This window comes from Lampetra planeri, unplaced genomic scaffold, assembly GCF_965212315.1.
Source record: "Lampetra planeri unplaced genomic scaffold, kcLamPlan1.2.h2 scaffold_720, whole genome shotgun sequence".
NCBI classification, from domain to species: domain Eukaryota; kingdom Metazoa; phylum Chordata; class Hyperoartia; order Petromyzontiformes; family Petromyzontidae; genus Lampetra; species Lampetra planeri.
This window is the reverse complement of record NW_027615542.1, coordinates 17,135-27,500: the sequence shown is the minus strand read 5'-3', so window position 1 is coordinate 27,500 and position 10,366 is coordinate 17,135.

Below are 10,366 nucleotides of genomic sequence, written 5' to 3'. Positions count from 1 at the left end.
GGCAGTGTTGAGTCTATGGGCAGTGCTGAGTCTATGGGCAGTGTTGAGTCTATGGGCAGTGTTGAGTCTATGGGCAGTGTTGAGTCTATGGGCAGTGTTGAGTCTATGGGCAGTGTTGAGTCTATGGGCAGTGTTGAGTCTATGGGCAGTGCTGAGTCTATGGTGCAGTGCTGAGTCTATGGGCAGTGTTGAGTCTATGGGCAGTGTTGAGTCTATGGGCAGTGCTGAGTCTATGGGCAGTGTTGAGTCTATGGGCAGTGTTGAGTCTATGGGCAGTGTTGAGTCTATGGGCAGTGTTGAGTCTATGGGCAGTGTTGAGTCTATGGGCAGTGTTGAGTCTATGGGCAGTGCTGAGTCTATGGTGCAGTGCTGAGTCTATGGGCAGTGTTGAGTCTATGGGCAGTGTTGAGTCTATGGGCAGTGTTGAGTCTATGGGCAGTGTTGAGTCTATGGGCAGTGTTGAGTCTATGGGCAGTGTTGAGTCTATGGGCAGTGCTGAGTCTATGGTGCAGTGCTGAGTCTATGGGCAGTGTTGAGTCTATGGGCAGTGTTGAGTCTATGGGCAGTGCTGAGTCTATGGGCAGTGTTGAGTCTATGGGCAGTGTTGAGTCTATGGGCAGTGTTGAGTCTATGGGCAGTGTTGAGTCTATGGGCAGTGTTGAGTCTATGGGCAGTGTTGAGTCTATGGGCAGTGCTGAGTCTATGGTGCAGTGCTGAGTCTATGGGCAGTGTTGAGTCTATGGGCAGTGTTGAGTCTATGGGCAGTGCTGAGTCTATGGGCAGTGTTGAGTCTATGGGCAGTGTTGAGTCTATGGTGCAGTGTTGAGTCTATGGGCAGTGTTGAGTCTATGGTGCAGTGCTGAGTCTATGGGCAGTGTTGAGTCTATGGGCAGTGCTGAGTCTATGGTGCAGTGTTGAGTCTATGGGCAGTGTTGAGTCTATGGTGCAGTGTTGAGTCTATGGGCAGTGTTGAGTCTATGGTGCAGTGTTGAGTCTATGGGCAGTGTTGAGTCTATGGGCAGTGTTGAGTCTATGGGCAGTGCTGAGTCTATGGTGCAGTGTTGAGTCTATGGGCAGTGTTGAGTCTATGGTGCAGTGTTGAGTCTATGGGCAGTGCTGAGTCTATGGTGCAGTGTTGAGTCTATGGGCAGTGTTGAGTCTATGGGCAGTGTTGAGTCTATGGTGCAGTGTTGAGTCTATGGTGCAGTGCTGAGTCTATGGGCAGTGTTGAGTCTATGGTGCAGTGTTGAGTCTATGGGCAGTGCTGAGTCTATGGTGCAGTGCTGAGTCTATGGGCAGTGTGTTGAGTCGATGCCAAAAGACTCGGGACATGTTTTTTTTTTCTAGCGCTAAATCAGACGTGTGTAGTAATTTGCAGATTTTAACTTTAGATGGTAAACTGATCGAAAGGGTATTTTTGTACAAGTACTTTGGCATCTGGTTAAATGAAAAGCTCAATTTTAAGCAGCATATCGAAAATTTTGGCAAAGAAATTGAAGTTGAAAACGAGTTTTTCTTTCAGGAACAAATCTTGCTTCTCGGAGTCAATTAAGAAGGATCTTCTTGTGCAAGGTACATTTTTATCTGTATTGGCTTTAGTATGAACACGTGTTCATTTTGATTCGCATGTTCATTTTTTTTACGTCTGACTTTTTGTGAACGAAAAGACACAAATTCGTCCGTTTAACTCATTCAAAAGAGGCACATTTCAAAATAGCGCTGTTCTGGTCAGGGGAGTGGAGGTGTCGGGTGGGGGGTGACTTTAGGCTACTGCCCCCCCCCTGCCCCCCCCTATCTGCGTGACTTTACCAAAAAACCAAAAGAATACATTTGAATTACTGTACCGTTGAGATACTGCAAATACTCTGGTTCTATCGGTAAAGTCACATAGGGTAGAAATAAAATTAACCCGTAAAAACAAAGTTTTTCACTATGAATCCTTTATATGCGTGGCGGCTAGAGTCCTCTCGTCCTCTGGCTTGAGATGGCTGCCACCTATGGGTCAGATGATTGCCTGCCACCATTAAGCAATTGGTAATTACATTAAAAAAATATTTCCTAAAAAGTGGAAAATTTTGGGAAAAAATTTTCACGAAAATTACCTGTCACGCACAACGAGTCTGTGTGCAAAATGTCAGCTCGATTGGATCACGGGAAGTGGGTTAAAAACGACCGAAATATTTGCACGGTCCTAAGCGCGCAAGCAAGCAAGTGAACTTAATATAAAGGATTTAAAAATACCACTCGTCAACACACTTTTTCTGGCATACGGTTTTAAGGTAATTTTGGAGGGCGCTGATTCCAAATGTGGCATCAGTTTTTGTCTAACACATCAGGTTATTGAGATGTCAAATATTGCATTTTCAATAAAAACTGCGGAAGAAAAATATTAAATAAATGTGGATATCTGCATAAATTGATATTATAAACACACTCACCTAAAAATACAGCACCATGTTTTAACACTAAAGCAGTCACTGACTCACAACAATTTGCAATCATAAGTGACAGAGTTAATTTCGGGTAAAATCAATGAAAATGGGGTATGCCGATAGCATGAAAATGAGATGTGATAGAGCAAATCTGAGATCAGATTTAGAATCAGCTCCCTGAAATTTGTCTAAAACAGCTGCAAAAGTCCAGGCCAGAAAAAAATGTAATTTTTTTTGTTGACCAGTGTAATTGTTCACTATGTAGCACGATTTTTGTTCCTGGGTAGGAAGTGTTTTTTCGGATTGTTTATGCTTCAAAAGGTACAGAAAATGGCTCTTATTTACTAAAAACTTTGCTTTTGTGACCAGGACAGTGATTTATCGATTTGAAGCTTTCGTGACTGCAGGGATTCATATTCTTGGTTCTTTCGGTAAAGTCATCACGGAGAAGGGAAATAATAAAATAATAAAATAAAATGCTTACGACGGCTGCTTGCATTGTGGCCGAAACGTCGTGAGAATGTTATGATTGTCCCAAGCCGCTCTCTCCTTGCTCGTGAGCTTCTTGGGGAACTCACTGCACTCCGGCATCTTCGTTACCTGTGGTCCGACTAAGACACCGGCTTTGACCTTTGCCACGGACAGGGGGGGTGGGGGGAAGGGTCCAGGGGGGGGGGTCCAGAGGGGGGTCTAGGGGGGGTGAGAGGAGGGGGAGGAGCTAGAGGGGAGTGGGAGGAGCTAGAAAAGAGTGGGAGGGGCTAAAGATGAGTGGGAGGAGCTAGAGAGGAGTGGGAGGAGCTAGAGAGGAGTGGGAGGAGCTAGAGAGGAGGGGGAGGAGCTAGAGAGGAGTGGGAGGAGCTAGAGAGGAGTGGGAGGAGCTAGAGAGGAGTGGGAGGAGCTAGAGAGGAGTGGGAGGAGCTAGAGAGGAGTGGGAGGAGCTAGAGATGAGTGGGAGTAGCTAGAGAGGAGTGGGAGGAGCTAGAGAGGAGTGGGAGGAGCTAGAGAGGAGTGGGAGGAGCTAGAGAGGAGTGGGAGGAGCTAGAGAGGAGTGGGAGGAGCTAGAGAGGAGTGGGAGGAGCTAGAGAGGAGTGGGAGGAGCTAGAGAGGAGTGGGAGGAGCTAGAGAGGAACGGGAGGAGCTAGAGAGGAGTGGGAGGAGCTAGAGAGGAGCGGGAGGAGCTAGAGAGGAGTGGGAGGAGCTAGAGAGGAGTGGGAGGAGCTAAATATGAGTGGGAGGAGCTAAAGAGGAGTGGGAGGAGCTAGAGAGGAGTGGGAGGAGCTAGAGAGGAGTGGGAGGAGCTAGAGAGGAGAGTGGGAGGAGCTAGAGAGGAGTGGGAGGAGCTAGAGGGGAGTGGGAGGAGCTAGAGGGGAGTGGGAGGAGCTAGAGAGGAGTGGGAGGAGCTAGAGAGGAGTGGGAGGAGCTAGAGAGGAGTGGGAGGAGCTAGAGAGGAGTGGGAGGAGCTAGAGAGGAGTGGGAGGAGCTAGAGAGGAGTGGGAGGAGCTAGAGAGGAGTGGGAGGAGCTAGAGAGGAACGGGAGGAGCTAGAGAGGAGTGGGAGGAGCTAGAGGGGAGCGAGGGGGAGGTGCTTGTGCGAGTGGGAGGAGCTAGAGGGGAGTGGGAGGAGCTAGAGGAGAGTGGGAGGAGCTAGAGAGAAGAGTGGGAGGAGCTTGAAAAGAGTGGGAGGAGCTAGAAAAGAGTGGGAGGAGCTAGATAGGAGTGGGAGGAGCTAGAGAGGAGTGGGAGGAGCTAGAGAGAAGAGTGGGAGGAGCTAGAGAGAAGAGTGGGAGGAGCTAGAAAGAAGAGTGGGAGGAGCTAGAGAGAAGAGTGGGAGGAGCTAGAAAGAAGAGTGGGAGGAGCTATAAAGAAGAGTGGGAGGAGCTAGAGAGGAGAGTGGGAGGAGCTAGAAAGAAGAGTGGGAGGAGCTATAAAGAAGAGTGGGAGGAGCTAGAGAGGAGAGTGGGAGGAGCTAGAAAGAAGAGTGGGAGGAGCTAGAGAGGAGAGTGGGAGGAGCCAGCGAGCAGAGAGGGCCTCCGCCATGGCGTCTCGCGTGAAGCGGCGTCGAAAGAGCGACAGGCCTCAGCGCATCTCAGGTGTGTCCCCGTGTCTCTCTCTGCGTGTCCCCGTGTCTCCAGCGGGATGTCCCGGCCCCCTTTGTCTCTCTCTGTCTCCCTCGCCTGTCTCCACCACCCCCTCTCCGCGTGTCTCTGCGTCTCCCCGTGTCTCCGTGTGTCTCGCTTCTCATTGTCAGTGAAGGCCCAAGCGGTCATGGCGGCCGCGGGCTGAGGGAGGCCACAGGGGCCGCCTTTGTCTCTCCTCGTCAGCGTCTCAGTGTCTCTGTGTCTCTGTGTGTGTCTCTGTGTGTGTGTGTCTGTGTGTGGCTCTGTGTATGTGTCTCTGTGTCTGTGTGTGTCTCTGTGTGTGTCTCTTGTGTATGTGTCTCTGTGTCTGTGTGTGTCTCTGTGTGTGTGTCTGTGTATGTGTCTCTGTGTCTGTGTGTGTCTCTGTGTGTCTCTCAGTGTGTGTCTCTCAGTGTCTCTCTGTCTGTGTGTCTCTGTGTGTCTCTCTGTGTGTGTCTGTGTGTGTCTCTGTGTGTCTCTGCGTGTCTCTGTGTGTGGCTCTGTGTGTGTCTCTGTGTCTGTGTGTGTCTCTGTGTATGTGTCTCTGTGTCTGTGTGTGTCTCTGTGTGTCTCTCAGTGTGTGTCTCTCAGTGTCTCTCTGTCTGTGTGTCTCTGTGTCTGTGTGTGGCTCTGTGTGTGTCTCTGTGTATGTGTCTCAGTGTCTCTGTGTGTCTCTGTGTGTCTCTCAGTGTGTGTCTCTCAGTGTCTCTCTGTCTGTGTGTCTCTCTGTGTGTGTCTCTGTGTCTCAGTCTCGTCTTTCTCTGTGTGTGTGTCTCTGTGTGTCTATCTCAGTGTCTCTGTGTGTCTCTCTGTCTCAGTGTCTCTGTGTCTCTTTGTGTGTCTGTCTCTCTGTGTGTGTCTCTCTTTGTCTCTCTCTCAGTGTGTGTCTGTCCCTCTGTGTGTCTCTGTGTGTCTCTCTCAGTGTGTCTCAGTGTCTCTGTGTGTCTCAGTGTGTCTCAGTGTTTCTGTGTGTCTCTGTGTGTCTCTGTGTGTCTCTGTGTGTCTCAGTGTCTCTCTGTGTCTCCGTGTGTCTGTCTCTGTGTCTCCGTGTGTCTGTCTCTGTGTCTCCGTGTGTCTGTCTCTGTGTCTCCGTGTGTCTCTGTGCCTCTCTGTGTGTCTCTCTGTCTCCGTGTCTCTCTGTGTGTCTTTGTCTCTCAGAGTCTATCTGTGTCTCTCTCTGTGTCTCTCTGTCTCTGTGTCTCTGTGTGTCTCTCTGTATCTCAGTGTTTCTCTGTCTTAGTGTTTCTCTTTTTCTCCCCCCCCCGTGTCTCTCTGTGTCTCTCTGTGTCCCCGTGTCTCTCCGTGTGTCTCCGTGTGTCTCCGTTATCATTGTCAGTGAAGGCCCCAGGCAGCCATGGACCGGCCGCGGGGAGACAGAGACAGAGAGACACAGAGACAGAGAGACACAGAGACACAGAGAGACAGAGAGAGACACAGAGACAGAGAGACAGAGAGACACAGAGACAGAGAGACACAGAGACAGAGAGACACAGAGACAGAGAGACACAGAGACAGAGAGAGACAGAGAGACAGAGAGAGACACAGACAGAGAGACGCCACAGACAACACCCCGTCCGCTTTTGTATCTCCACACCCTGCATCTTTCTGTCTCGGACGTGTCCCTGTCTCGACCTGTCTCAGTGTCTCAGTGTCTGTGTGTCTCTGTTTGTCTCTCTGTGTGTCTTTGTCTCTGAGTCTATCTGTGTCTCTCTCTGTGTTTCTCTGTCTCTCAGTCCCCGTGTCCCCGTGTCTCTCTATCACCGTGTCTCTGTCTCGGCCTGTCTCAGTGTCTCAGTGTCTGTGTGTCTCTGTCTCGCTGTCTCTCAGTCCCCGTGTCTCCGTGTCCCCGTGTCTCCGTGTCTTTCTATCACCGTGTCCCTGTCTCGGCCTGTCTCAGTGTCTCAGTGTCTGTGTGTCTCTGTTTGTCTCTCTGTCTCTGTGTCTCCGTGTCTCTCTGTGTGTCTTTGTCTCTCAGAGTCTATCTGTGTCTCTGTGTCTCTCTGTGTCTCTCTGTCTCTCAGTCCCCGTGTCTCCGTGTCCCCGTGTCTCCGTGTCTTTCTATCACCGTGTCCCTGTCTCGGCCTGACTCAGTGTCTCGGTGTCTGTGTGTCTCTGTCTCCCTGTCTCTCAGTTCCCACGGCTCCGTGTCTCCATGTCTCGCTATCACTCTGTCCCCCGTGTCTCGTCCCTGTCTCCATATCCCCGTGTCTCCTTGTCTCCCTGTCTCCATATCCCCGTGTCTCCTTGTCTCTCTGTCTCTCAGTCCCCGTGTCTCCGTGTCTCTCTATCACTCTGTCCCCCGTGTCTCCTTGTCTCCCTGTCTCCATGTCCCCGTGTCCCCCATGTCTCGTGGTCCCTGGGTCTTGTCCATGTGTTCCCCTTGTGTCTCATCCCCATGTCCCTTTGTCTTCATGTCCCCGTGTCTCCTTGGCTCCGTGTCCCCCGTGTCTCATCCCATTGTCTCCGTATCCCCCTGTGTCTCCATATTCCTGTGACCCCGTATCTCCTTCTTGTCTCCGTGTCTCCATGTCCCCATGTTCCCCTGACCCCATGTCTCCGTATCCCCCCGTGTCTCTTTGTCCCCGTGTCTCGGTGTCCCCGTGTCTCGGTGTCCCCGTGTCTCCATATCCCCCGTGTCTCTTTGTCCCCCGTGCCCCCGCGTACCTCGTGTCTCCGTTGTCCCCCCCGTGTCTCCATTGTCCCCCCCGTGTCTCCATTGTCCCCCCCGTGTCTCCGTATCCCCCCGTGTCTCCATTGTCCCCCCCGTGTCTCCATTGTCCCCCCCCGTGTCTCCGTATCCCCCCCGTGTCTCCATTGTCCCCCGTGTCCCCGCGTACCTTGTGTCTCTGTATCCCCCCCGTGTCCCCCGTGTCCCCCCCCCCCCCCCGTGTCTCCGTATCCCCCGTGTCTCTTTGTCCCCCGTGTCTCGGTGTCCCCGTATCCCACCCGTGTCTCGGTGTCCCCGTGTCTCCATATCCCCCGTGTCTCTTTGTCCCCCGTGTCCCCGCGTACCTCGTGTCTCCGTATCCCCCCCGTGTCTCCATTGTCCCCCCCGTGTCTCCATTGTCCCCCCCCGTGTCTCCATTGTCCCCCCCGTGTCTCCGTATCCCCCCCCGTGTCTCCGTATCCCCCCCCGTGTCTCCATTGTCCCCCCCCCGTGTCTCGTCCCCGTGTCTCGTCCCCGTGTCTCGTCCCCGTGTCTCGTCCCCGTGTCTCGTCCCCCGTGTCTCGTCCCCCGTGTCCCTGTGCCTCCGTGTCTCATTGTCTCGTTGTCCCCGTGTCTGGGTGTCCCCGACAATTCTGGCTGTCGCCTGATGAAGCTGGTTGTAGTTACGGGCAAAACGTCGTTACTCAGATTGTAAATGTTGTGGCTTGGCTCTCCAACACACCGGTGTTGCTGTACTAGTGCACTACACTATACACTACATTATACACTACACACTTCACTATATACTACACTATATACTACACTATACACTACACTATACACTACACACTTCACTATATACTACACTATACACTACACTATACACTACACACTTCACTATATACTACACTATACACTACACTATACACTACACACTTCACTATACACTACACTATACACTACACTATACACGACACTATACACTGCACACTTCACTATATACTACACTATACACTACACTATACACTACACTACACACTTCACTACACACTTCACTATATACTACACTATACACTACACTACACACTACACACTACACTATACACTACACTATACACTAGTGCTGTACTAGTATACTACACTATATACTATGCTATACACTACACTATACACTACACTATACACTACACTATACACTACACTATACACTACACTATACACCACACTATACACCACACTATACACTGCACTATACACTACACAATACACTACACACTTCGCTATATATTACACTATACACTGCACTAGACACTACACTATACACTACACTACTATACATTACACTACTATACACTACACTACTATACACTACACTATACACACAACACTACACACTACACTATACACTACACACAACACTACACTACTATACACTACACACTACACTACTATACACTACACAATAGTGCTGTACTAGTGACGAATTGGCTACGTTCTGTTTACGTGACAACCCTTACTAGTTGGCTGTGTCGGGTGGTGGCGGGTTGTAACTACACCGTGGTGCGGCCGGGTACGGGTACGGGTAGGCCGTGAGTCTCTGGTGAGTCACCGTTTGTCACTCATTCCGGGTAGGGTACGGGTACCCGTTTGCGACCCTGGTGCGGCCGGGTATGGGTACGGGTAGGCCGTGAGTCTCTGGTGAGTCACCGTTTGTCACTCATTCCGGGTAGGGTACGGGGTAGGGAACGGCTACCCGTACCTGGCCGGGTACGGGTACCCGTTTGCGACCCTGGTGCGGCCGGGTATGGGTACGGGTAGGCCGTGAGTCTCTGGTGAGTCATCGTTTGTCACTCATTCCGAGTAGGGTACGGGGTAGGGAACGGCTACCCGTACCTGGCCGGGTACGGGTACCCGTTTGCGACCCTGGTGCGGCCGGGTATGGGTACGGGTAGGCCGTGAGTCACTGGTGAGTCACCGTTTGTCACTCATTCCGGGTAGGGTACGGGTACCTGTTTGCGACCCTGGTGTGGCCGGGTATGGGTACAGGTAGGCTGTGAGTCACGGGTATGGGTATGGGTAGGCTGTGAGTCACGGGTACGGGTATGGGTAGGCCGTGAGTCACGGGTACGGGTAGGCTGTGAGTCACGGGTACGGGTAGGCTGTGAGTCACGGGTACGGGTAGGCTGTGAGTCACGGGTACGGGTACGGGTAGGCTGTGAGTCACGGGTACGGGTAGGCTGTGAGTCACGGGTATGGGTACGGGTAGGCTGTGAGTCACGGGTACGGGTAGGCCGTGAGTCACGGGTATGGGTACGGGTAGGCTGTGAGTCACGGGTACGGGTACGGGTAGGCTGTGAGTCACGGGTACGGGTAGGCTGTGAGTCACGGGTATGGGTACGGGTAGGCCGTGAGTCACGGGTATGGGTACGGGTAGGCTGTGAGTCACGGGTACGGGTACGGGTAGGCCGTGAGTCACGGGTATGGGTACGGGTAGGCTGTGAGTCACGGGTATGGGTACGGGTAGGCCGTGAGTCACGGGTATGGGTACGGGTAGGCCGTGAGTCACGGGTATGGGTACGGGTAGGCTGTGAGTCACGGGTACGGGTACGGGTAGGCTGTGAGTCACGGGTATGGGTACGGGTAGGCTGTGAGTCACGGGTATGGGTACGGGTAGGCTGTGAGTCACGGGTACGGGTACGGGTAGGCTGTGAGTCACGGGTACGGGTACGGGTAGGCTGTGAGTCACGGGTACGGGTACGGGTAGGCTGTGAGTCACGGGTACGGGTAGGCTGTGAGTCACGGGTACGGGTAAGGAATCAAAACCCGTTTGCGACATCTGTCCCAGGCCAAGACAGGGCAAGTGTTGGTGCATTGCCGTGTTCTCCTAGCAGCACAAGTAGCTGCATTTGCTGCACTTTAAAGGTGCCCCCGCGCTAAGCGCTTTCAAGCTATCAATTCCGGTTTCGGTGATTCTGCACTTGCTCTATTACTATAGTACTATACTACGATACCATCCTTGGACTTTTACGAACGACCGGGTGTTTGAGGTCAGCGGTTTGTCGTGTTCCGTGGGCTGTATAGCAAATGAAAGAATACAATTTATTCACTGTGCAAGGTAAACATTTATGCGTTTTACGATTTTATTTTGGGCCCCTTTATAACATCATACGC